At 47.3% G+C, this 27,949-nt stretch overlaps 1 protein-coding gene and 1 pseudogene across 1 annotated transcript in view; one reads left to right on the top strand and one right to left on the bottom strand.

Moving 5' to 3' along the window:
- The window catches only part of LDLRAD3 (low density lipoprotein receptor class A domain containing 3), a 162,159-nt gene that overhangs the window by 61,959 nt on the left and 72,251 nt on the right, over positions 1 to 27,949 (bottom strand). The window lies entirely within an intron of this gene.
- LOC138383618 (serine/arginine-rich splicing factor 10 pseudogene) lies at positions 122 to 13,375 on the top strand (annotated as a pseudogene).

Here is a 27,949-nt window from a genome sequence, read left to right as displayed (position 1 = left end):
AAAGGGGAATGTGTGCGTGGGGGCGGGCATTCTAGACAGAGAGAAAAGTGTGACAGGAAGGTAAGAAACCAAGGAGTGCGTACAGGCAGTGGAGGACAGGTGAGGTCTCAGAGAACCTTCGATGGCGGTAAGGAGCTTGGCTGTATGCTGTTGGCAATGAGGACCCGTTCTGTTTTTGAGCACAGAGAGCAAGACAGTTACCAAGGGCTGGAGGCAGGGAGGACAAGGGGCAGAGGGACTCATTAAGAAGCTACTGCCAAGGCCAGAGGTAAAGGAGACAAGAATCAGGGTATGGGCATTCCGCTCCAACAGGGGCCTTTAAAAGGAACCAACAACGGTGTTCTCAGCCCTGGGACACTGGTGTCCAAGATAGACACAGCCACTAGGAGGCAACACAGTTCTTCCCTGGAGATGGGATACCACTCGGTCCCAGGTAAACAACACCCGCCTGCAGCCTGGTGGATTTTCAAAAAAGCTGTTTCTGGGAATGAAAAAGGACCCCCTACCTTCCGCCGCATCCTATCATACTCCGCTACTGCACTGCCCGCCCCTGCCTGGCCTTAGGGACAGAAAAGCCAGGCTGCGAGAGAGAAGCAGGGCGTTATCCCTCGCTCAGCAATGCAGGGGTCGCGGAAGCAGGTGCAGGGCCTGGGTGGGGGCCTCAGTGCTCAGCAAGGGCTGCACCTGCCCCAGCACTTGCAGAAGCTCCAGCGCTGTGCTCAGAGCCCTCACCCCGGCCCCGCCGGCGAGTCCCAGGCCGTGGTCTTCTTCCCAATTACTGTCTGAGACCAACGAGGCAGGACAGCGTGGCGCTGCGAGCCAAGGACCCCTGGCCACCGGCACAGAAGCACACACGCAGCTCCAACAATTTTAACAAGGAGTAAACAGGAGCAGGGGGCAGATCCAAACTCCCTCTCGTCCTCATCTCTCACCAGCCGAAGGACATTGCGATGCAAGGTCAGCGTCTCAGCCAGAAATGGTGGCTCTTGCATCATCTGTCTTTCTGGGGCCTTCCAAATTGGGTTCTTTTGTCCTATCCTTTCTAGTGACTGCATGCTGATCCTTTCTTTCCTTTTTTCCTCTTGCTTTTCGCCAACTTAATTTTATCCAGGATAAAATTTCCTCTTTGCATTTGTTGCACCCCTCCCTGCAAGCTCCCTCACCCTCGTTCTTTTCATTAGACAGATTTCATCTCCTTGCCTTCTGCACAGAGCCTCCTGACTCCTTAAGTCCCAAGTCTCAAGTGCCTGCTCACCCCCAGGAATCTTATAGAAAGGTGCCTTTCCTGTCCCCTCACCCCCGCCAAGGTGGAGTTACACGCTCCCCTTTCTGCCACCTTGGTACTCAACAGAACTCATCACTGAGCCACGTGTCTGTTCTTCTTAGACTCCGAGTTTTCCCAGGGTGTCTTTACAATCCCAGTGGGCCACACAGGGCCTGGTTCGTCGCAGGTACCAGCAGCGCTGGCTAGATGGATGGATGGACAAGGTGGATTGGCTGAGGGTTTCACTAACTTTAATTGCCTCTCCTAGAGCAGCTACCACAGCCATCTGTCACAAAAGCTCCAAGTTGAGATGTTACTTCAATTCTTTACCAGCAGTTTCTGCCTCCCCAATCCAGGGGGCACCTTCATCACAGAGCTAGTTATCTATGAGTAGCAGAAGAGAACTCTGAAGAGACAGTTTGGGAGTCTTGCTGGGATGGGGACGGTTCTGGCTTAGTTCCCTGGGCTGCTTCACGTGTCCAAGCATCACGCAGGGACCCAGAGTCCAAGAAAGCAGAAAACCCGGAGATGGTCCTGATATGGTTTGGATGTTTCACCCTCCAGATCTCATGCTGAAACTCGATCCCCAGTGTGGGATGTGGGGCCTGGTGGGAGGCATTTGGGTCACGGGGGCAGATCCCTCATGAATGGCTTAGTGCCCTCCCCGTGATAATGAGTGAGCTCTCCCTCTGCTGAGGCATTACTAGTTCATGTGAGAGCTGGTTGTTTAAGAGAGCCTGGCACCTCCTCCTCCCTCTCTTGCTCCTCTTCTCACCATGTGACATGCTGTTCCCTCTTTGCTGCCTTGATTAGAAGCTCCCTGAAGCCCTCACCAGGAGCAGACGCTGACGTCATGCGTCTTGTACAGTCTGCAGAACCGTGAGCCAAACACACCTCTTTTCTTTACAAATTACGCAGCCTCAGGTATTCCTTTACAGCCATGCAAAACGGACTAACACAGGCCCCATCTCCTTCCTCTTCTCGGTCACCATTCAGATCCCCACGTAAACTTCCTCCGACCCTGTGACTCTACATGCTCCTCATCAGAACTGCTCTCAGACTGAAGCTTTGCCCTCTGGTCTCACTGGTAAATGGAACTGCCAGAAGAATGTTCCACAAGCAGGCAGCAAGAGAAAAATAATAAAGGCAGCAAAGTCCCAGCGAGGGAACAGAAAAGCTGGATCTGCCACTAAATGAACCGCGATGCCCCCAGAGTCACCACAGAAAATACAGCCCGAGTGCATCACCATGGTTGACTGAGCATTCACAGGTACATCCTTCTGCTTCCAAAGCCCCGGGATGACCGGGGAGATGTTAAAACACAAATAACACAGGAGTGAGAGAGAAGGAAGGTATCATCACTGGACACCAACTTTAGTTTTCTTTTTGTTTTTCTGTATTTTCTAAAATCTCTATACCAGATATGTACCATTTGTATAATAAGAAACAAGAAGCAATAAAAAAATATAATGGAAAAAAAGAGAAAGAAATAAAATAGCAGGTACTACAGACTCAAGCTGGTGGCTCACCCTTGCCGTGTCACAGGGCCTGCAGAAAGTCGGACACTGCTCACAGTGACGAGAGAAGTCAGATCAAGGAGCCTGGCATAAAGTGAACTGCCATGTTAAATAAATTATGCCAAAGCCATATGATGGAACATTCTGAAACATTTATTGTTCTAGGAATTTTTAATGGCTTGAGAATATGCACAGGATACTATGTGCAGTGGGTCCAAATTGTGTCCCCCCGAAAGTTATGCTCAAGTTCTAACTCCTGGTGCCTGTGACTATGACCTTCTTTGGAAATAAGGTCTTTCCAAATGGAATTGATTTAATGATCTTCAGATGAGATCATCTCTGATTTAGGTTCCGCCCTAAATTCAATGACTGGTGTCCTTTTAAGAGGGAGATTTGGGACACAGAGACACACAGGGAGAAGGCCACATGAGGACAGAAGCAGAGAAGGGAGTGATGCGTCTACAAGCCAAAAAGTGCCGAGGCTTGCTGGAAGCCACCAGAAGGCAGGAGAGAGGTACGCCATGAATTTTCCTGAGGAGCCGGGAGAAGGAACCAGCCCCACCGACATCCTGGTTTGGGACTTCTGTTCCACACGGTGAGAGAACGGATTGCTGTTTTAGGCCTCCAAGTTGGTAGTGATTTACGGCAGCCAGAGGAAACCAATACACTGTGACATGTGGAAGCAGCTTACATGAGTGTTTATAGGATGGTTTCAATCACACAGTATGAAGATGGACAATGGGTGTGTATTACTTCCACAAAGGGAGAAAAGGTTATTAGACACACACAGGCAATTTGCTATCATACTGTGCATGGATCAGGCAGGAGCAAAACCTTGCTGTGATGTAGTCATTTTTACTTTTGCCGGACATTTGATCTTCGAAATAGTCTGAGGAGCGGAGAGCACGGGGGACATTATTCTAATTTTACAGATGAGCAACTTGAGTGGGGGTGTGACCAGGAGGCTGAGTCTGAATTAGAATTTGAGTCTCTTGGGGCTTCTCCCCAGAACCCTTTCACTTGGCTATGTGCTTAGGCTGAATTGCGTCCCCACTAAATTCCTATGTTGAAGTTTCCAACCTCCAATGCTTCAGAATGTAACTGTGTTTGGAAACAAGGTCTCTAAAGAAGTGGTTAAGTTAAAATGAAATTTTTTTTTTTTTTAAAGGTGGGCCCTAATCTAGTCTGATTGGTATCCTTGTAAGAAGAGAAAAGACCCCATGAGGTCATGGGGAGAAGGCGGCCGTCTGCAAGCCAAGGAGAGAGGCCTCAGGAGAAACCAGACCTACCAACACCTTGATCTTGGACTTCCAGCCTCCAGAACTGTGAGCAAATAAATTTTTGTTGTTTAAGCCACCCAGTCTGTGGTATTTTATTATAGCAGCCAGAGTTAACTAATACGCTTGGGAAGACTGGAATATGGAGTCTTCGTGCCTGTTTCTCTTTATTCTGTGGAATTCTCCCTGGACTCAAATGGGAAGCAGGAAAATATATAATTCCCAGTTACAGGTTTCTCCTGCCCAGTGAAGTTATTTCTGGGCTAACAAGACTTTTGGCAACTTCATCTTCTGAAGAAGGTCCACCTGCCCCGTGGGTAGGCAAAGTGGTCAAAGCCACATCCACCTGACGTGCCAGCCTCTTCTGGTTTGTCATTCAGAGCCACCACTGTGGAAGGACAGAGAGAGACACCAGGCTTGGGTTTCCTCTCTGGCCAGGGAGTTCTCTGTGCCTTTTAGACAGGAGAAGCAAGGCTACAGGAGGCCACGTGTGGTGCCTAGGGCACAGGCTTCCAGAGGCAATTGGGTTCAAAAGCTGGTTCCAGCTACTCCTAGGTGATCCAAGCAAACTGGTTTCCCAAGCTAAGACTCAGTTTCCTCATCTGGAAAGTGAAGCTTACTCCACCCATTCACTGGTGGACATGCATCAGCAATGTCCAGCAATTAGCATAGTGCCCACCACACAGCAGGTGCTTAATAAATATTTCTTACGTGTATGAACCAAAAGGTTGCACCAATTTGGCTCCTTTTTCAGCTGTACCTAAATCCCACTGGGGTAGTTTGGCTTCTTTTCTCCTGGGTTACATGAGTCTGGGAGCTGGGTTTTTATGTGACTGCACAGTGTTGTTTCAGATTTTGAATTTTCCCCCCAACATTTAAAACTCAAGAGCTTTCACACAGAAATGCCAGCCTCTGACTCCTTTTGATAAACTGGAAGATGCAGCGATGGAGAAAGTGTCCTCCTCCATGGCAGTGCCTGCCTGGGGCTGAGCTGGGGCCTCCGCTTTGTGGAGCACGTGCCCTCCAAAGTGCATGGGTTTCACGTGGCCGGCGACACCACTACCCACTAGCCCGGCTTCCTTTAGACACTTGTACTTAAGACTCAAAGTGCAGGAAGGAAGGGGTGGGAACCAGACCATGCATCATGGATCGAGTAACCAGATCCTCATCAGCTTGGACTAAAGGCCTAAGATGTTCTGAAGGTTGATAACCAACATTCAGAGTTAATGATGAGCCAGGTTTAAGGCGGGCAGGTGAACAGGTTGTACCAGTAAGAATTCCACCCGCAGCTATGAAACACAACATGAGTACAAATCACAGACAGACAGTGGAATTACAGAGCAGGCACAGAGAGATGGATTTTCTTGTGTCTACCTCTTCTTTAGCTCACTTAACAAATCCAGTGGGGATGTCTGAACGAGGTCTAGACTGCAGCCCATCCTTTCATCAGAGTAAAACCACCAGTCCCCAGCCTGTTACTGCCTTCGGAGGTCCCTGATGGGTGTCGGCAGGGGCTGCTAAGCACGGGCACCGTCTGCCCGGAAACCCCAGCCCCTGCCTGGATAGCTTCCCCTCAAAAGTGAAGAAGAGGGTAGGGGCAGGGAGCAAGCAATAGAGTTTTATTTTTCTCAGAAAATGGAACAAATTAGCCCCCGCACATCTTGCTTGAGAGTCAGGGAAAGGTCCCAATTGCACGGCTAGAGAAAAAAAATCTCTGATACTGCGATTTCACAGAGCAGATCAATATTGCAGCTTAAACGAGAATTTATTGCCTTCAGAAATGCAGATGAGGCTACGGGCTGTGTTGTAGCCGGCCTTCTACCCGACTTACTATTCGGCTGACTTCCTGACCCCGACTGCTCCAGCGGGCTACCTCTCCAGGTAACGGGAGAGTGCTCTGTGCAGAGCATGCCGTCTGCTTGGGCTGGGGGCACCTGGCGCAGGCCACACGTTGCCATAGAAACCACTATTTGAACATGCCCTTCATCTATATGGGTTAGCTGACATGCCTTCCTCCACCCTCCCTGTCTCCCTTTATTGACCGATGGCTCCCTGCCCCCACCGCACCAAACTCTCCTATTCTGGGCACTGCGTCCCCATGACCCAGCAAGCATTCACTAGAGTTCATCAGATCTGCTCCAAAGAACGTGACTGCCGGGAAGATCAAACCCTGGGCCTCAAGGCAGGGATGGGACTGTGGGTTTCCATTCAGGCAGCCGTCTCCGTTTTCCTGGAGGGATGCGCATCCGCTCCCACATCCTCCCCAGCCTTCCGAGAGGCACATAAAAATATGATTCCCGCTTTCCCTTTACTTTTATCTCTGCTGTGCGCTCTGGGGAGTTTTTACAAAACAAACGAACATGAACTTCAAGGTATGGAGAGTGTAAATCACTGCAAACTCTCCCAGGCCTCCAAACGCTACAAAGCTACTTAGCCAAGGACCAAAGAAAAACCCGAGAGGTGATTATTCTTATTAAATAAACACTATCCTGCCTTTGCATGGTGTCCTAGTTGACAGAGCATCTTCACAGCTGTTACTGACCCCGGATCCTCCTGACAGCCTGCAGGAGACGCAAAGCTAGTACCCTACACATTCCCGTGTAGGGTGGAGCTTTTCATAAAAAACACAGGAAAACACTGGGCGGGGGTGGCGGGAATCTCAAATAGCACCCAGAATTAAAACTAGCTAGATTTTGTCACATTTCCCTTCATTTTTCTTCACACTAATACCTTTCAGAAAAGGTGAAGGACTCCTACACCAATTGCACTGCCTGCCCACCCCACAGGCCCCCCGCCCCCGGCTCCAGGTAATCATTTTCTCCAGTTTGTTTTGCAACCTTAAAGTCCGTTTTTTAATACTTTCATAGATACAATTATATCTGTAATCAATTAACAGTATTGGTTTGCATGTGCTTTTAAAGTACACAAAATTGTTTTTTTAAATAAAAAAATTTAAAAAAGATGCTAAAATACATACAAATTGTATTGTTACCATACTACCCATCAACATCCTGCTCTTTTTTTAAAATTCATGCACTGCATGCTATTCCATCATATGACTTGTCTAATCCCCTGCAGATAAACATTTAGATTGTTTGGAATTTTTTCATCATTACCAACAACGAGGACATGAATATCCCAAATCACATCCTCTTCTACACATGGGTGAGGTTCCCTCCAGTGTGAGCAGGGCCCGTGCGGTTTCGGTTTGCTTTGCCCTGTCTTACTGGGGGGGGTGAGCATCTCTTCCTAGGCTCATGTGAACTGCCCAGGTCAGGATTTGCTAAGAACAAACAAGCCACATTCAGGGTTAAAAATAAAGCTTTCCAAGACAAAACAAATCACCCCCTCTTCTTCCTGCTCATCACTACTGACTGTTCCTTTCACGGCTGCCAGAAGGAATATTTACTTTTCCTCTGGCATGGCGTCCAGTGAGAGATGTGTCATTTTCCAGAGGATACCCAAGGATGTATGCTTGACGCAGCCTTCGGGGCCGCAGCACAAGAACCAACCAACCAGCCAGCGCCCAACTCTACCATTACAGCCGGTCGCTCCAGCTGGATTCTCGCTGCCCGGCTTCCTGGGGGAAGAGAGGTGGTTGCTCATTCTTTCCACACTCGTTCTTCCAGCACCCCCTCTCAAAGGGCACTCCAGCTCTCCCTTCCCCCTTGGCTCCTAGAGACAATTTAAACACTGGCTGCACACGATCTCCTAACCCCTAGACAGGCAGAGCCACCAGCTGTCTCCTCGCTGCCCTCCCGGAACTGGTGGGGTTGGGTGATTTAGTGCAAAGGGTACAGGCTTGTACTCATCAGCTGTGTGACTACGGGTAAGTTACTTACCCTCTCTGAGCCTCAGATATCTTCCCTATGAAGATGAGGGTGGTTGTAAGAAATTAGAGAAAAAAATGCATGAAGTGACTTGGAAGATACCAGGCACTCAATTCCTGGTAACTGACAGCAAGCCAGGAGGCCCTTGTTAAAAGTCAACACAGCAAACAAGGATCTGCTCTGTGGAGACACAGAGAAGTTAAGACGTGGTCCAGATTCTCTAACGGCGAGACCTGGCTGGGGAATGAAGACACACACACAGACCACGGTCAGGATCATCTATGATTAACTGATGCATTCTGTGGGCTGGAACTGAAGTCTTCATGGAGAAGGTGTGGTGTGAAACTGGGTCTGGCCCCCAGAGGACATCTGACAATGTCTTAGGGACATTTCTGGTTGTCACAACTTGGGGACAGGGGTGCCACTGGTATCTAAAAGGTAGATGTCAGAGATGCTGCTAAACATCCTATAATGCAACAAAGAATTAGCCAGTCCAAAAGGTCACTAGCACTGAGGCTGAGAAACCCCCCGTTAGGCCACAGAGAGAGCAGGCTGGCAGCACAGGGACGGCAGGGAGCAGGAGTGAGTGCAGCACTTTCCTGAGATTTTAAGGACGTTTATCAGGCTTCAGCCAAGGCCACAGGCTAGGGGATAATAGGTGGGAGGGGAGGGGCAGGCAAGGAGTGTGAATAGGTAAATTGTCATAATCCCCATTAAATGCAATATCCTGAGGTCAGAGGGCAGCTGCCTGCGTTACCTGCTGGGTCACAAAGCTGTGCTCTCCAGACAGGCTGGACTCATGGAGCCAGAGAAGGATAACTGGAAAATACCATCCAGATCAAGGGTCCCAAACCTTCCACCACGATGAACCCTCCTTACTGTCCATCCCCCCACCCCCAAAGGGATCACACGTTCGGACAATTGCCATCTTCTAAAGCAGAGGCATTTTCCAAGGAAGGCATGTAAGGGCAGTCTGGGTGCAACATCTATCACCAACATGCAATTATTAAGTACCAATTAATCTGATTCCCATTTTTATTAATCATAAGCAAATACCACTGCCAAGCCAAGCCTCCGATCAGCATGAGAGAATGGGCGTTGCTGTGAAGCTGGAACGAGTCCTGCTAAAGGGAAAGTCAGGCATTTCCAACTAAGACTGAAAACAGCGTGTGGGTGCCCCCCTCAATATGTTTATGGAACCCTAGGAATCTGCAGTCCTCAGTTTGTCTCTGATTTGGTCCAATTACTTCACTGTACAGAAGACCAAAGAGACTACTGATAAAAACTAGCGTTGATCGAGGCCTGCATCATGTGCCAGACACTGTACTAAGCACTCAACCCACTATCTCATTTAATCCTCCCAGCCACCCGAGGAAGTAGGTACTATTATCATCCACATTTAACTGTCTTTCAGAAAGGCCAAGGTCACAAAGTTAAGGAAGGTAACAGTCAGGATTTGAACTCAGGTCTGTCTGAATCCAGAGTGCATACTCTTGCCCACCAGGCAGTAGATAGTCCTCTTGCAGTGGGCAGTCAGCTGGTGTCACTGCCAGCCTCGGACGCAAGCCCCCATCTGCAGGCAGGCACTCAGGCTGATGCTGCTCAAACACAACAGACTAAAGGGTGAGGGTGCGGTCCCCGGAGTTATGTATGGCCCAGTAATTCCACCCTGAAGAGGTAGTCTGACTTTTTAAAAAGTATATGAACACTTTCCTATCATCTAACTTTAAAAAATAATGAGCACAGCTGAGCTAGGGAAGTGTGTGCACGCAGACAAAGCAGCTACCCACCACAGAAGCAAATAAATATGTAACTGGTTGCCTTTATCTCTGTTCCCTCTGCCTTCATCTATCTGCAGCAGGGAAGGGCAGCAGCAACGGCATTTTTCAAGAAGTGGATATGGTGGAATTATATTTATCTCTTCAAAATATGAGGCTTGCTAATTAGGTCATAATGGTACTCATTTATCATCTGAATTTGGAGCATATATTGTATTGATCTATAATGCTGTCCACGGGCACAAGGCGCTTATTAATACCAGCTTAGCGCTGCTGAACTGTTCTCATGAACCTTAAACCCTCCTGGAAACCAATTTAAGCGATCCGGCCTGACTGCAGATGAGGGGGGTGCTGCCATTACTCCGTTTCCAATGGGGCTGCTGGACTCGGATGCTTTACATTCGGAATCTCTCCCCTGGATTTTGACCAGAGTCTTCAGATTCTAGAGGCTCTGCTAATCTTGGCAAGAGAAGCCATGGGTAAAATGAACGCATGGGGTTATGTCATCAGAAGTTGGGTGGGTAAAACTGAACTTGTAGGTATTTGAATTGAGCCCTGCATTTTAAAAGGTGTTCAGGTAGCCAGAGGATGCAAATGTTCTGGTTGCAGCAGCAGGAGGGATGTCCCTTATTCACAGGCACAAACAGCGAGAGAATGGTCCCACCACAAATCCCTGTTTACTGGTCAACCTCAGTTCAGGTCGTTGGCCAGTGACAACTGAGGCTTAGCATGGCTGTGTTGTGTCCCATGGACTCTTCTTAGTATTTATGCTGAATTCTGGCCCTGCCATTTGCCAGTTATAGGGCTTTGGGTAGACTTCTCTGCACATTGCTGGTCTCAATTGTGAAAGAGGGATAATAAGATTACAGAGTTGGAATGAAATATACCAAAGACAGTACACGTGAAATGCCTGGGACACAGTGGGCACTCAGGGCTTTGTGCCTCACCTTGGTCCTTCTGAGATGGGTCAGCATGCTCATTGCAAAACACATTTTTGAAGGCAAATCAGCATAGATATAGGACTCAAGTGCACAGAGGATGAACTGGGTTATAGAAAAGGAGTATCTTATCCTGAAACAATGTACTAGCAAGTCCTTGGGAGCCAGACTGCTGGTAGGGTCGATTCCCAAGATGTAACTCAAAGAGATAACTCCGTGGCTGAGTACTTTTGGGAAACACCAGACACTATTAACATTTTCCCCACTTAGGGGTTTCTAATGCACCCAAGTGCACCCGCGGCTTGTAGAAGTCCCAAAGCAAAGAGACTTGTTTAACTTTGTTTTTCCCAGTGTTTTCCATACTTCTTAAATTGCAGAACTGTTCTGGAGGGATGGGTGGAAGATGGCATGGAAAAGTTAACACTTTAAATACTCAGGTAACGAAAAGACTCAGACTAGGAACAGAAGACAGGAAGTAGGAATGAAAGATCAGAACTGTTGCCCCCACCCAAAGCTCAAGGGTCAGAAATGGCAACTTTCCATAATCTTCCCACATCCTACCCACGGGGAAGGGGCAGAAAGCCAGTAATAAAACCTTCAGGAATCAGATGGCGCAGAACTGGATGCACAGGCACAGTTTTCCCCAGACACTTCCCTGCACTTCTGGCTCTGACTTGAAAGAGCTGGTTTCAGGGATGAGCCACAGTGAAACTCTGTGCTGATTAAACCTTGTGTGTAAATAATTTACACAGAAAAGCAGACAGGCTGCATCTCCAGGCTGAGTCAAAAGAAGGTGGAAGCTCTGGTATCCCAAGTATCCACCAAACATCGCTCTGGTTTCGCTGCATCTACAACAGTGAGGAAGAGAAAGAGGCAGAGAGCGGGAAAATTGAGACAAGAGGACGCTGAGAGTGGAGGACCGGGAACACGAGAGGGATCGGGCAAGGAGAAAGCAGAGGGAGGGAAACCGGAGGGAGTAGTGTTTCTCCCCATTTAATGCCCTCATGATATTGGGCAGATGATGCCTCTTGAGTACCCAGAGAGCCCACCACACCTACCGCCCACTTGCCAAATCCGAGCTCTTCTTCCTACTCCAGATCAAATGACAGATTTTCCAGCAAGATGAGAGGTTCCCAGAAGCAAGTTAAGCATAACCGTAACCGAATGAGCCCAAGAGGGAACGGATGGCTGATTCCATCTCTCAGTGAGGTCAGCAGCAGATGCCCTGTGTGGCCGCCACGGCAGCAGTCCCCACCCTGCGGCTGAGCGGCTGGGCTCAGGCTTGCAAAACCCACACTGCTGCCTCCTCTGTGATGCGAGGGCGAGGCCCACGAGAGCCCCCTGGACAAAGACATCTCATTTCCCACACCACGGTTAAGATAATATATAAAATTCCCTCTCAGGGTTTCATACCTTTGGATTAAGAAATCGCTTCTGCAGACAAGCAAATATTACAGACCCCATGGAGAGAGAATCTATGATTGAGCAGCCTAAGACACGATGGGAAAAACAGGATTAGCAGAAGTCGATTTTTACAGGAACCGATAAAAGTGCTTATTAATATTTTGAGTTCACCTGACGACAACAGACACTGCATATTAAGAAGACTACCAGTGACACCTTGCACGTCTCAAATTGCAATAATAAGAACTGTATAATGCGTTTCAATTTATGATCCTCCGTTGGCTGAAAATGTCTCAGGATCTCCTTTCTCATACTTTCCATAAGATGCTGATGCTATAATTTTACCTTCCAGGAGGCAACATGCAGACAAACATAAATTTTCCCCAGCGTCTGGCTGTCTGTCCCAATGTCTCATGTCCTTCTGTTTTTATCTCCATTGCTGTGATACTTGAGCCACAATTATCCAGCTTAGTGGTTGCCATAGCAGAGCCCTGTGGCTGTGTGTTTAAGGAACCACAGACTGTTTGGTTTGCTAAGACCATTAGTGGCCCCGGCTGAGACTCACATTGTCGTCCTGTCCCCCTACCTGGGGCCCAACCAACCCCCCCGCCCTGCCCACAAGTCTCTGATCATCAGGAACATGGCTGAGGACACCAGGTCTGAAGATTTACAGTGTGAATTTGGTTATGGTCCTGTAGTCGATGTGTATGTTCCACACGATTTCTACAGTTGCCATCCAAGAGGATTTGCTTATGTTCGATTTGAGGATGTTCATGATGCTGATGGTGCTTTACATCATTTGGACAGAAAATGGATCTGTGGACATCAAACTGAAATACAGTTTGCCTAGGGGGATCGGACGACATCAAGTCAGATGAAAGCCAAGGAAGAAATGTGTCCAGTTCTTCATGCTGTGATGATTATGGTAAGATACAGACATTCTAGAAGCTGAAGTTATGAAAGAAGATCAAGAAGTTGCTCTTCTGATTACAACTATGGAAGATCTTATAGTCCTAGAAACAGCAGACAGACGGGAAGACCACAGCATAGCAGAAGCTGTTTCGACAACGACAGATTCAAACCCTGAAATCGATCTTTTTCAAGACCTAAGTCCAACTCAAGACCACAGTCCAAGTTCCAGCCCTAGAAAAGAAATGAAAGCCAAATCTAGGCCTGCATCTCACACCAAAGCTAGCGGCACCTCTAAACCAGATTCCAAAACACATTGTAAGTCTGGCTCAAGATATGAAAAGGAATCAAAGAGAAAAGAACCGCCTAGATCCAAATCTCAGTCAAGAACACAGTTTAGGTCGAGGTCAAAATCCAGATAAAGGTCTTGAACTAGTCCTAAGTTCAGTGGCCACTGACAGTATAAACCATGGTAACTTTCAGGCCTGTGTCCTTCATTTACTCATAGTTTGGTTTACTTAAATTATCAGGAATATAATGTTGCAATGATGCTTAAAACACACATGCTAGTTTTCCTGGTACCAGGCAATGGTTATAATTAAAATGCTGTGCTGCTGAAAAGCCACTCTTAAGAGTCCGGTTTGTTTAATGTTATGGGCAGCTACCAATTTGTGGTGTCTCTGCATATTTTGTAAAGATTCTCATTTTTTATGCTCTAAGTATTTGGTGAAAGGATGTTCATTGACCATAATTTGCAACATTGTCTTATTAAAAATAAACTTCCATAGTCCTATTTGGTAGAACTATTAACCTAGAAAGGTAGCTTGCTAATATTAATCAGATAGAATGATATAGAAGTGAAGTTGTAGCCACAGTACAGCACTGACCGTTCAGACATATATATTTAGGTTCAGGGTGGACCTTTATATCTTGCCAAGATGTCTAGGCCCGTGAGAATACTATAGTTTATTTATGAAGCAGTGTGGAATAGTTCCTTTGTTAACCCCACTGTCTTGGGGGATGATGCCAACTGGGTTACGTAGTATTTTCAGGGAGATTGAGTTTTTGACTGAAGCATGGAGGCTTCACCGTTTTTTTTTTTTTTTTCCTATGAAGATTTGGAACATAGAAAACATCAGAAAAACTCACCTTAAAATTTGAGCAGGTGAGTGATGGCATAAATAACTCAAGGGGAAACAAATGTTCTTATGTAGCTTTATCTAAAATTTAAGGAACACTGTTGACCATAATATTGCTTAGTTTTCTTACTGCTGTTAGAAGCAAGTAAATTGTTTCAAAGCAGGTTTTCTGTGTGTGCACACACAAAGTGCAAAAGGACTGAATTATGATGCTCACAGCTCACAGCCTGTATATTTGTATCAAAATTTTCCTCCCTCTTTAGGAGAAAGGCTTGCTCTTTACTCCTCAGTTTATTTAATATGTGGCACGCTGAAAGACAGCACTGTCATTCTAGGTGATTCTGTGGTGCCATGAAATTTAAAATAATTTTAGAAAAAGGATTAGAGAGTTATAAGCAAGAGTCACAACTCTGAGTTTTTGATTATTAACTATCTGACTAAAAATGAAGAAGTAATATCTTTAACCATTTATCATTTCTAGTATTTCTCTGAAAAGATTGTTTTGGGAGCAAAAGTGACTTGACATGTCCAATCTCACTTCAGAATAAAAAGCCAGCATCTTTAAAAATCTCAGATTGCTGGCTTGCAAGAAATATCATGGGAAAATGGTTCCTTTTAGAGGATTACTTTTTTTAAATTTTGGTTTTAGTAAACTAGGCTTTGCCTGTAAAGAACAAAAAGATGGTTTTTTATATATTGTTTGTGGAATGTGTTTAAAGGATTGATTCTAGAATCTGTGTATATTTGATGATATTTCTAACTTTCTTTACTGTGTGCAATTCATGTTGATGTTCTGCTATGCAATCGTTTATATGCACGTCTCTTTAATTTTTTTAGATTTTCTTGGATGGATAGTTTAAACAACAAAAAGTCTATTTAAAACTCTAGCAATAGTTTGCAGTTCTAGCAAAGCGGAAAGTTGTGGGGTTAAATGTTGTATTTTCTTTCTTATCGAAGCTTCTAAAAAGGTATTTTTATATGTTCTTGTTAATATTGTGTATGACCTTTAAAACATCAATGTTTGGATCCAAACAAGACCCAGCTTATTTTCTGCTTGCTGTAAATTAAGCAACCACGCTATAAAAAAAAAAACAATATGAAGGAAAAAAAGTATTCAGGTTGCCATGCATGTGTGTGTGTACATATACATGTTTTTATATATATGGAAATCTGTAAGAAGAGAGAGGGTACAAAGCCGAACTTTCTCAGCTTTCAGTTCTTCTAATGAGAACAGACATCTAAGAACCCGCGTCGACTCAGGCCTGGACCATTCTGTCCTGCGATGTAGAAAGTGCACCCAGCCCTCTCAGGCGGAAGGGAACCCAAATCTTCACTGCAGGGCATGCCAGAAAAATGTGGAAGGAGAGCTAAAGAAAGTTTCAATTTCCAGATAAAATGTACACAAAGGTAAAATTTAATGAGCACACACCATGTGCCAAATACTGGACAAGGTGCTATCATAACCATTACTTCATTTATCCTCTCAGAAAGACCCAAAAAACCCAAACAAAGTAAAACTCATTTTATTATCCCCCAAATGGAGAAACGGAGAGTAGGGAGAGGAAATCCCTTGCCCAGGGTCACACGGTGGGTGACAGAGCTGAGGACAGAACGCAGACCTGCTGGCTCTGAGCTGGTGCTGTCCTCGGTGCACACAGCCTCTCACCACCTCGTGGTCACGAGCTCCTTAAAACGAGCCCCAACCCCCCAGCGAGCTTAACCTGCTCCATTCACTCAGCAGGCACAACCGAGAGCGCCCGACTGTGCACGGGGCTGTCAGGTGCTCAGGACGAGAAGTGACATGTGGCTGCGCAGAGCCAACAGCCGCCCTGCGAAGGTACCTGAGGAGCAAAGGGCAGCAAAAGAAAACACACCATCACCTGGAACTCCAGCTAAAATCCACGTGCTTCCACGTCCTTAGAAATTGTTCTATTGCAAACTACTTACTGTGGCTTTGTAACCTTCAACAAAGCACTTAACCATTCTGTGCCTCAGTCTCCTCATCTCTGAAATGGGAAAATCATAACACCTATTCCCTTTGGGTTGCTGTGCAGATTAAAAAATTTAAAATATAAAGCACTTAGAACAATGTTGGGCACACAATCAGCATTGTATAAGTTTAGCTGCATTGCATTATTAATCTTATTAATTACTACTATTGGAATTACCACGCATCATCAAAGCATGTGTTCATGCATTTACACACACACACACACACACACACACACACACGTTTTTCTTTTTTCTCTTCTCTAACACAAAAGCACTGGTTACTGAGACATATTTTCCAACAAGGGAGTGTGAATTTGGCAAAGGAGCCTCTTAATGCAACCTTCATTTTCTGTGTTCGGCTCTCCTTTGTAAATAGGTTTGCCAAATTGATGCTTAATAGCTTAATATTGGGTTCATATTAATCCCACCCTGTCTGAGCTTCAAAGGGACTAACTGTTCTGACTGCTAATGAAATAAATTTCAGTTGAAAGTTTCCAAGGGATCAGGGCTGGAAAAAAACACCAGCTGATCTAAAAAGACAAATATCTCCTTGCTGCTCTTTTAAAGCCATTTGGGTTTTATAAAGCCTCCACCCAAAGCAGGGGAAATCCAGCAGCCTTAGCCCGGCCGGCACGAGGCCCCACAGACACTAGATGGCACCAGAACATGCTCGAAATGAAGACCACCCAACACCTCGGCCACCTTTGGTCCCGCACCCATCTCACCCCAGGCCCCAGGGGTTCAGTGAGGCAAGATGAGTGATACAGACTATGCAAACTGGAATAAACTATTCAAACATAGTAGCTATAAAGAGTAGCCAAGGAAGTAATATCATGCTTGCTTTTAACCTTTCTGGACAAAATACACCCAGGTATTCTTTTCTGGATTTCAAAAACCAAATCATAACAATGTGAACATATTCAATGCCACTGAACTATGCGCTTAAAAATGGCCAAGACAGTGGATTTTATGTTATGTACATTTTATCACAATTTTTTAAATAAAGGTAAATCATCCCCAATAATAGAGATGGTATTTTCATTCATAAAAAATAAAGTACAAAAATGTAGTCAGTTACCCAATCTCTTACTTTGGTACAATGTCTTCCAGCCCCAAAGCAACCAAAAAAGAAGTTTTTTTTACAAATGAGCTAGTTCCAGGACACCGCCAGGCACTTCATAGCTCTGTTCATTCTGAAAACCTCACCTCATATAAATACTGACCTCCCCACCTTTGACAAGGCTCTGGAGCAGGTTACTCTCAGAGAGAGAAGGTCCCGCACCCCAAACTAGCTCTCTGATCCCAAGTTTCGCTCTCTGCAATCCACTTGTGTGGGCAGGGCAGGGCAGGGCAGGGCAGGGCAGGGAGCCACGCTCAAACACATTCCTGGTGGTGGGGTGAGAGCAGGGAGAAGGCAGGAACCATTCAGAAAGCTCTCAGTTCCTTCATGCTAACACAGGAAGAGCTCCTGCTCTAGTTCTCCACAGCTCAGCTTGGATTCCAGGAGGAAGTCAGGTGAGGACATGCTGAAAGAAGCCAGGGCGGAGAGGGGCGCCAGTGGAGACTTCTGGCCACCCCCAGGGCAGGACAAAGGCGTGGAGTCCTGAGAATGAGAGCCAGTCAATGAAAGAGAAAGAGATCATGTGCACTGGACTTGGACCAGGAGACACCTGTGGCCAGATTCCAGCTTCCAAAGCTGACTCTTTCCAGAAGAGTGAAGCTGGGCAAGTGCCTGGGCCTCGGCTTCCACCACTGCCAAGCGGGGATGATGACAATACCAGCTCCTGAACCTGCTGCCGCGAGGACCATGCGGGCTGATCCGTGCAAAGGGCCTGACGTTAGCACAGTGCCTGGCACGGAGCTGGAGCTTGGAATGGCGTTGGGAAGGACATGGCAATGACTACACAGGAGGGGGAGGGACCTTAGGGGGAAATCTTGGAGCCGTAACCATCTTGGCTGAAGTGATCACTGGTCTGTGGATAAAACCGGTGCCGGCTTGGCCCAGCCCTGCGACTCTCTCATCTGGGCAAAGCAGCTTCTCCTCAGCCTCCCGCCTTCCAAACTTCCCTTCTAACCCTCTGACAGCCTCCTACCCCCCGGGGGATCAAGGCCCAGATCTCCATGCTGTTTCTAAGACCCAGCCCCGCCTGGCCCCGTGGACACTTCCAGACCAGTCCCTCCACACTCGCCCTCTTCATTTCTGGGTTCTGTGCGAGGGGCCACGTTCTCTTCACCATATTCCCTGCCATGGGCAATTCCCACCACCTGAAAAACTCTTCTCTCTTCCCCTCAGACTCCTGCTCACCCTTCAGGCCGCAGCTGAACGCCCCTCCCTCAGGGAAGCCCACCTTGGTCACACCATGCCCCACACTTCTTACACGAATCTGCACCCTTGAAATAGCTCGTTCAGTGCCCGTCTCCCCACTCTGCAGTGGGCTATGGCGTGGGGTCTCAGCGGATGAAAGTCAGCCACTACTATTCTTGTCCACTCAACACATATTGACAGAGCATCTCAAGTTCCAGGCATTGCTCTGGGGGCTGAGGACACAGCAATGAACAGCAAATAAAACACGGCAGCTCCCTGCTGGACCTGTATCTTGTGGGGGGAGAATAACAAACAAGAACGAAGCTAAGTACAATGTATACCCGATGGCGATAAATACTACAGAGAAAAGTAAAGCAGGGAAGGGGAAAGATGCAGTTTGATGGAGAGTGGTCAGAAAGGGTCTCATGAGCAAAGACCCAGAAGAGGCAGGTGAATTCTGGGGGCAGGTTTTAGGACCGGCGAGGAGGCGTGGGGCAGGAGTGTCGGCTGGGATGGCTCCTCCCATGCTCTGACCGCCTCACGATGACGGCCGACCTGCATGGCCTTTCCGTGTCCCCGCAGACGGAGTCCTCACTGCAGTCTGAGTCGTGCCCATAGCTCCTGGGAAGGGAGCTGGAGCAGAGAAGGATTTATAAAATCTGAGCCCACAACACCCCGTGGGATGCCCAGCAAGATCTGATGCGATGCTGGCTCACCTCTTCCGCATAGACACTGGGAAACAGCCTTTCCTGGCTCCTTGTTCACCTTTCAGATGGGCCTTCCAGGTAGGTGTGGGCTGTTGGAAATCAGGGCTGCAAGGCTGATTTGTCAGGAAATCCCAGACCACACACCTCTGCTCAGCGTAGGAAGCAGCAAAGCACCAGTTCCTGCTTGTAGCAGCCTCTGCCACAGACATTGCAAGCCAGAACCTTTGGTTTTTATTTTTTTTGTTTTAGAAGAGTCTTAGAAAAGGGCTAATATCATTCTGCTCAGAAGACAGCAGAGAACTAATGCCATATACTCTTCTAAATTAACCTTCCCGCACGACAACCAGGACGTTTATACCTGGGAAGGTCCATTAAATCTCTCAAGCTGCAGGCAGGGGCTGGCTCCCTCGTCATCATCCCCTTTCCACCCGATAAACATCAAATCCAGTGTTGAGTCCTGTTACATCTGCCTCCCTGACACCTCTTCCACCTGTCCGCTTCCCTCCATTGTTCAGAGAAGAGCCTGCCACTGTTCATTTGGACTCCGCGGTTAACCTCGGCCTCTGCCCATCACTGTTTCGCTGCAGCTAGACTGGTTTTCCTGAGGGCAAATCTGATCATACTTCTGCCCTTTGGGCTCCTCCCTGCTCTCGGGATAAAGTCCAATTCCTCTGGCCCGCGGGCTCCCTCAGTCCTTCATTAGGGCATCCTCTGGCACCTCTGCCCACAGGCCTCAGGGAGAGCATCCTGCATGGTGGCTCAGGAAGCTTAGTTGTCAAAGCACCCAGCACAGGAATTTGCTCTATATGCATGAGATGGACCAACATTCTCCAGCTAACAGGAGGCAGAGGAGCCCCCCTCACTGGGACTAAATCTTGCAGGGTGGGTGTTTATAGAGATGATGATTAATTGTTTGCCTAGACACCGTACTACAAACAGGAAACTAATTCTTCACCTTTCAGTCCCCATTCTGAGTTTAACTGCAAGCCATATAATTGCTCTACATTTATAAAAACAAATCTCTGCCATCAATATGCAACAGTTATGAATCTCTCACTCCACCACCCCATGCCTCAGATCAGTGAGTGTGGGATATCACCAGGGGGAGGCTGCTTTGGGGAAACAGCTGGAGAAATTCCCGACATATCCCTTTGGAAGGGCATTAAAACACCTCAACTAGTGGACGTTTGACCCAGGTTAACTAAGGCAAGTATATATTTTGTATACCTGCAGGAGAACACAAAATACAACACCAGGTAATGAAACAGTGATTCAGAGCCTAAACTTTGGAATCAGGATCAAATTCTTACAAGCTGTGTGATCCTGGCCAGGTCACTCAACCTCTCTGAACCCCTGCATCCTAATCTGTAAAATGAAGATAATAACAGAGTGAACAGTATGAAGTAGATGTGAGGAGCAAATGAGAGAAGCTAAACACAGAACTGAGCATGATGGCTCAGATACGGTAAGAACTCTACTCGGGTTCACTAACATTATTGTAACTTTAAGTGCTGCTAATTCCGATGTGGAAGCATGAACTATAGTCAAAGCCTAAATATCACAATAAGACTAACCCAGCAGCAGCAAACGTTTATTGAGTCATTGCTATGTTCCATCCCTGTTCTAAGAACTTCATAAATATGAATCATTTCATCCTAAAAATAACCTCATGGGCAGGTACTATTTTATCTCCATTTTACAGATGGAGAAACTAAGGTGTGGTGTCATTAAGGAACCAGGCCAGGGTTAAACAGCATATACTATATACATTCAAACATATAAGTGCAAAAACCCCTTCCTCTTTAGTATTGTTTGATTTTCTGATTCTAACTTTCACAATGAACTATTCATAATTGATAGTCCTTCAAACCCCTATTCAACCTACCTCAATTCCATATGCAAACCTGCAGTTATATTAATACTTCATTAATATAAATAAGAATAAAATATATTCCTTAAAACCTATGTATTTAGTTTCTAAGTCATTTTCTAGTCTTCTATATTAAGATCACAAACTCGAATGTTCAGGAGTATAGATGTTATTTATTTTTTAATGGGTATCTTTCTTTTGAAACATAACAATAATGTGCTCAGTGGAAAAAAAATCGGAAAATGTGTAAAATCAGACATAAAATTCTCCAACAATCCACCGTCAGGGATGACTACTGCTCACATTTTGCTGACTTTTCCTCTCGGCTGATCCTGCACAATTTTGCTTACGGAGTTGAGTTCGCTGGACACACTCAGCAGTGGGTTTGACCGGGGATGATCATGCATGTTCAAATTCAGGAACATGCATAAGCCATTCAGGACACCCACTGGTCTTACAACACAGGTCCTTTGCAAATTGTCACTCCACAGAGCTCTTTCTTCCCAACAACAGAAATTAAAAAGGAAATTAAAGTCACAGACATGCCAAATAACACTAGGAACACTGGAGTCCCCAGAGACTAAAAATCAAAGGGCAACTTAGACCACCCAGCGTCCCAGTATTGCATATGTGAATGAACTTCTGCTGAAAACCCTAAAAGAGGCCGACAGCCCTGGTAGATGACCTGGGCACCAGACTTTGCCGCCCCAAAGGCACAGCCATCACCTGGCTTCTTCTGGGGACCAAGGGCCAATGCCCCACCCCTTCCCTGCACACTGGGATTGGCAGAAATGAGTCTGGCAGGGGTCTTTGTGATCGTTTACTCTCTTCAATGAGAGATCTGAGCACTTGGATTCTATTAGGGGTGATTGCATTAGGGTAAAAGAAACCCTGCTTTTAGTGATCTCGGAATAGGGCACAGGCTGGAGGAGGCAAAGGGTGCCCAATGAGCAGATCCCCAGCCACAAGCTGAAGGCTGATGTGGTGCCCCCCCGAGAGGCCAGTAGAGGTGAGCAGAGGGCAGACAGTCGAGCCAGCAGCAGGCAGGAGCAAGGACTAGAGAGAGGGGCAGCAGCTAAGGCTTCCCCGCGGAGCCTGCTGAAGTCTGGGACAGCAGAAGGCAAGGGGGAGAGTGGACAGCAGGACCGAGCCCTCCAAAGAAGACTGTACGTGAGGGTGAGGAGGGGCATTGCAGGAGTAGGTCACAACGTGCAGAATGACTTGGTTCCGTGGCAGCTCCAAATCGGCTTCATTTGTCCCTGGCTGGGTCCCAGCATAAGCCTACAGCTTCTCTATCAGCTGCCTTCCAAGGGGAGCAGCTTTTCGCGATAGACCAGGTGGCAGCGGGTGTCAGAGAACAGGACCATGGAGCCCACCAGCCACACCTTCCATATGGTTTGGAATCATCTTGTCCATCACAGGAACAAGAAAACATCATTCTCCACCGACAGGATTACTGTCCAACTCCACCAAAAGGATTTACAGAATCACAAAGGGCAGTTTTCCAAACCCATTGACCTTATATAGCAGCACTGGGTTTGGACTGTTGGGTGCCCAGTCGTGGGACCAGGACAGGGCACGAGAACAACCCTTTAATCGCTGTGTCCTCTCAGATGGAGCAGTCTCACGCCGAGCTCGATGTCGGGGAGCAGAGCTTATGAACTCTCCCACGGAACACTGAGGCCTCTGTTTCCCCTTCTACAATTAGAAGTTCATTCCTCCATTCCACAAGCATGGATTATCTAATACGTGCTAATGATAATCATCTTAATAGTGATGACTAATAGCAGTTAATACTTACTGAGGGCTCACTGCGTATCAGGCACTATACTAAGCATTTTTATGTCTTAGTTAATTCATTCTACCCCAGAACCCTATCGCTATCCCTCTTTTACAGGTGGAGAAACGGAGGACAGAGAGAAGTCACATGCCTAAGGTCATACAGTCCACAAAAAGTGGCAGAGCTGGGATTTGAACCCAGGCAATTGCTCTCAGAGCCCTTGCTCTGATGCGCTACATTGCCTCTGTGTGCCAGGTCTGGGGACAGGTAGTGACTGAAACAAGTATAATCTCTGCTCACGTGGAATGTGCAGACCAGAGTGGAGACCTGCAACAATAAACAAATCTACCATTGCTGATAATGACAACTGCCCTGGAAGAAACACTCAGGGTGCTGTGATCAAGAATATTAAAGGTGAGGGAGGGGCATAGTCAACTTAAGAGAGAATGACTCGGGTAGCTGTGATTCCTGCAGGGGCAGAGTTTCAGGCAGAGGTGACAGCACCTGCAAAGGCCTTAGACAGGAGACAGCCTGGCATGTCTAAGAAATGGAAAGGAGAGCAGTGTGCTGGACAAGCGGGGAATGCTAGAAGATGTGGATGAAGACAAGTTGGGAGTTGGAACATACAGAGCACGTAGTCCTTGGTAAAGGGTTCAAATTTCACTCCAAGTGCAATGAAAGAAATCCCACACTACCACCTTGCAGAGCCCAATCAGGAGGGCCATGGTTAAGAGAATCACCAGGCTATCTCAAGCTGTGTGACCTTTGTCAAGTGACTTAACCTCTCTGGGCCTCAGTATCCTCATCTGTAAAACAGAAATAATAACGACCTTATAGAGTTGTTGTATTTGAAGAATCAGTTATAAATGTAAAAAACACCTGAAGCAGTGCCTGGCATCTTGTAAGAGCTTGCTTCTGCATTACTTGGTGGTCTCTGCCCCCCAAAACTCCAAGTTTTTGCCATGTATTCAATAGGTTTCCTATTTTAGCGGGGGAGGTGAGACTGGTAAGGGTAGAGCCAAGAAGAAGAAAGAATAAGGCAAAATTAACTTGTGATCAATACTGCTTGTAGCCATTAGGGTGACAGGCACCAGATAAACACATAAATAGAGCTGAAGCCCAGCTTCCTCTGCCAGCTGTTGCCATCAGCCGCTTTCGACAATTACGCAGGCAGACGCATAACCTTTATATAATTAAGCATTCCCTGACATTCTATTTGCAGCTCTTCTTTTTTCTCCCTCCCCGTTTTATTTAGTCTGCTTTCAACTGTGAAAGTCCAGCTGCTGGCTTCACTCGGATGCGCTGACTTACTGTAATTTTGAGTTAAGCTTTATTTTACAGTCTATATAAATAATGAGTCCAGGGCAGACTCAATAAGGCAGCGCTGGCTTGAGCCGGAGTTCAGCTCTGCAGCCGCAGCCGGCCCTTAAGAGTCTGGGTGGTTGGCACAGACCCGCAGGCAGGAGTCGGGGGGGGGGGCCGGCACTGTGCCACAGCCTGGCTGGCCTCCTGGAGAACAAGACGTTTGCCAGGCCAAGGGGCAGACATTTGTGGCTAAGGCCTACTCCCCCTCCAAACTGCGCTGTGAGCGATGCATGATTGTTCCCAATTCTTCACCCCTTCCCACACCCAGGCCTTGGCCGTGCCACCTTGCAGTGTCCCTGACTGGACCACGAGTGTATTTCCCTGCCCCACGGAGCTTGGGCTTGGCCACGTGACTTGCTTTGGTCAACGAGACAAATGAGCAGATGCTTAAAATATGCTTGTGGAGCTGGGCTTGCGCTTTGGGACTTTTAGTGCTGCCCTGAGAAAACCATGCTGTGGGAAGCCCATTTCTCCCAGGAGAAAGAGAAACAGGGAGGGCAAACCTGTACCCAGCTAGCAGAACAGAGCCAAGCCTGGCCCAGATCAGCCAACCTACAGACTGGGTTCAACTCTCATGTTGCACATATATTATATCTAAAAATATGCCCTGATGGTTATTCATTCGACAGTATCTGCTCAGCACTCGCTGTGTGCCGCACTCCCTAGCAGCGGTGGGGAGTGCAGGCAGTTAGACAGGAATTATCTGTTCACATGTTTATCTCCTTCCCTAGACTACAGGCACCTCAGGGGCTGGGTCTTACTCGTTTTGGTTTCCCAGCACCTAAGACAGTGCCTGCTTAATAGTAATAAAAATAACAGCAATAACCACACACCAATGAATAATTGCAGCTACTATTTATGGAGTCCTCCTATGTGCCAGGCCCTGTGCTAAGCTCTTCACCAACATTATTTCATTTGATAGTCACCATTGAGGAGATGGGTCTTGTTCCCATTCTCAGATGAGAAAACTGAGGCTTGGGGAGGTTACTTCCTCAGTTCTTAATCCTCACATGTACAGGGCGAGCCCTTTCCATTTCTGCCCCACCCTGAGCCTCCACTTCCTTGACCACTGCTGTTCTACCCTGGACGGTGTCTACAAATTCTTCCCCCGACTCCCCTCGCTGTCTCTCTTGGGCACCCAGCACAGCTCTTCCTCGTCATTTTGTCTGTTCTCTGGGCCACCCAAACCAAACTGTAAACTCCTAAGGTACAGGGATCAGGTCTTTGGAAGGCACGAGTTCAGAGCCAGGGCTCTGAGGTCTAAGAGTGGGTTTTCATCCTGGCTCTGCCATTTCCTGGAGGACCTCACACAAGTCCCATCCTCTTGCTAAGCGTCATTTTCTTCCCCTGTAAAATGGGGATAATAATAGGAGCAACTTCCCCAAAGGATTCCGATGCGTGCATAAAACGCTACCGAGCTGTGCCCAGCACACAGCGAGTGCTCCATAACATCAGCACTTGTTCTCTCTCTGCAGCGGCTGGTAGGTGGCAGGGGCTGGGCTGTGCCTGCTCTCTCGCACTGGCACAGCCTCACCCCTCCAAGCTGGAAGCGACCTTTTGGGCTTCAATCCTGTGAGAGAAGCACAGAGGCTAAAAATTCCCAGCACAGGTCACCTGAGAGAGCCCACTTAGCACTCTGTGTTTACCAAAACCTGCTCTGCCTGTCTGCACACTTCTGCAAACGCCTTTCTTCTGAGATTCCACTTATGGATTCCAAGACCAGCTCTTCTTTTCCAGAACCCCAATAATTTAATATGCACACTACACCATCTCCCCGGAGCCATCAACGCCGCGGCCGTTCCAAGGTGAGCCCTGGCTGGCTCGTAGCACGGGGCGGCACGCGCTGGGCGTATGTGCTTACATGATGGCATTTCCATCCTGCCCTGACACGGACGGTTCCACGGGCTGGAATGTCAGCGTTGTGGGTCTTCATTTAAATTCCAGCCTCGACTCTGCGCTCCACCACCCCAGCCCTCCTCCTCCTCCCCTTTCCTACCATGTGAAACAATTCCTCTCCCCCGGGCGCTTTCTGGCTGCGGTCATCACTCTCACTTAGGCAAACCCTATCTGTGGATTTCATTTCTCTAATTTTCTCCCATAAATCAATCCTCCCTTCCCTTGGCCACTGCTGTTCTGTCTGAATTGTTCCTCTGGTCGTTTATTCATTCTATCCAATTGTGTATTCAACAAATGGTTATCGAGTGCCAACTACGTGCTGGGTGCTGGGACAGAATACTGAACTAAGGAGGCAGTGTCTTAGTTCAGGCTGTTATAACAAAATACCATAAACTAGACGGCTTATTTCCAATAAACAAGCGTTTCTTTCTCACAGTTCTGGAGGCTGGGAAGTCCAAGGCCAAGGTGCCGGCAGACCTGGAGTCTGGTGAGGGCTGTTTCCTGGTTCTTAGATGGCACCTTCTTGCTATGACCTCACACGGCGGAAGGGGCAAATGTGCTCCCTTGTGCCTGCTTTCTAAGGGCACTAATCCCACTCCTGGGGGCTCCACCCTCACAACCTCATCACCTCCCAAAGGTCTCACCTCCTAATGCAGTGATATTGGAGGTCGGAATTTCAACATGTGAGTTTGGGGGAGGCACAAACATCCAGATCCATCGCAGGCAGCTTACCTCATTGTTAGAAGTGTAGACTGGGCTGTTGGGTTCAAGTCTGGCCCCTTCACCTACTAGCTGAGTGACGTGACCCAGAGCAAATGAACGAATGTCTCTGGGCCTCACTTTCTTCATCAGCAAAATGTGGGTAATCATTACTGCCTCCTGAGGTTCTTGCAAGGTTTAAGTGAAGGATATATGCCAAGAGCTCAGAAAAGTGCCTAGCAAACACGAAACACTCATATGACAACTTCCAGTTAGTACAACTATTGCTACAGCTATCACTTCCCCGTGGAGTAAACAGCACTATTCTGGCGAGGGAGATGGGCATTGGTTCTCTGAAGAGAGGCCCGTGGTATTAGGAGCTTATCTGATGAAGACGGGATCCGATCCCTTTTTAATCATGTTTGTTACATCATCACGCAGCTTTGGCTTCCTTCACATCTGTTTCTCGGCTTGTCCCAACTAAATATAATTCCCTGGAAGGGAGGGACTGTCACACACTAGTTGAGTGTTTGTCTCCAGACTAGAAATATAGCCCAGGGAGTCTAGGTAGTGTGTATTTATTAAAAACAGAGCAGGCCGGGCGCGGTGGCTCACGCCTGTAATCCTAGCACTCTGGGAGGCCGAGGCGGGTGGATCGCTCGAGGTCAGGAGTTCAAGACTAGCCTGAACAAGAGTGAGACCCCGTCTCTACTAAAAATAGAAAGAAATTATATGGACAACTAAAATATATATATACAAAAAATTAGCCGGGCATGGCGGCGCATGCCTGTAGTCCCAGCTACTCGGGAGGCTGAGGCAGTAGGATCGCTTAAGCCCAGGAGTTTGAGGTTGCTGTGAGCTAGGCTGACGCCACGGCACTCACTCTAGCCCAGGCAACAAAGCGAGACTCTGTCTCAAAAAAAAAAAAAAAAAAAAAACCAACAGAGCAGACAAGGGCACCAAGACAATTCGGTGAGGGAAGAATTGCCTTTTCCACAAAAGGTGCTGGGAACACCGGACATTCACATACAAAAGACTGGACTCCTAACTCATGCCACACGTAAAAATGAACTCAAAATGAATCATAGACGCAAAGATAAGAGCTAAAGCTACAAAATTCTTAAAAGAAAACATAAGAGTAAATCTTTGGCACCTTGGATTAGGCAATGGTTTATTAGATATGACATCAAAAGCACAAGCAACAACAACAAAATAGATGAACTGGAGTTCACCAAAATTAAGCTTTTGTGCTGCAAGAGATGCTGTCAAGAAAGTGAAA

The sequence above is a fragment of the Eulemur rufifrons genome, chromosome 6, assembly GCF_041146395.1.
Source record: "Eulemur rufifrons isolate Redbay chromosome 6, OSU_ERuf_1, whole genome shotgun sequence".
Classification (NCBI taxonomy): Eukaryota; Metazoa; Chordata; class Mammalia; order Primates; family Lemuridae; genus Eulemur; species Eulemur rufifrons.
The sequence above is the reverse complement of the archived record's forward strand: the minus strand, read 5'-3'. Positions and strand labels throughout refer to the sequence as shown.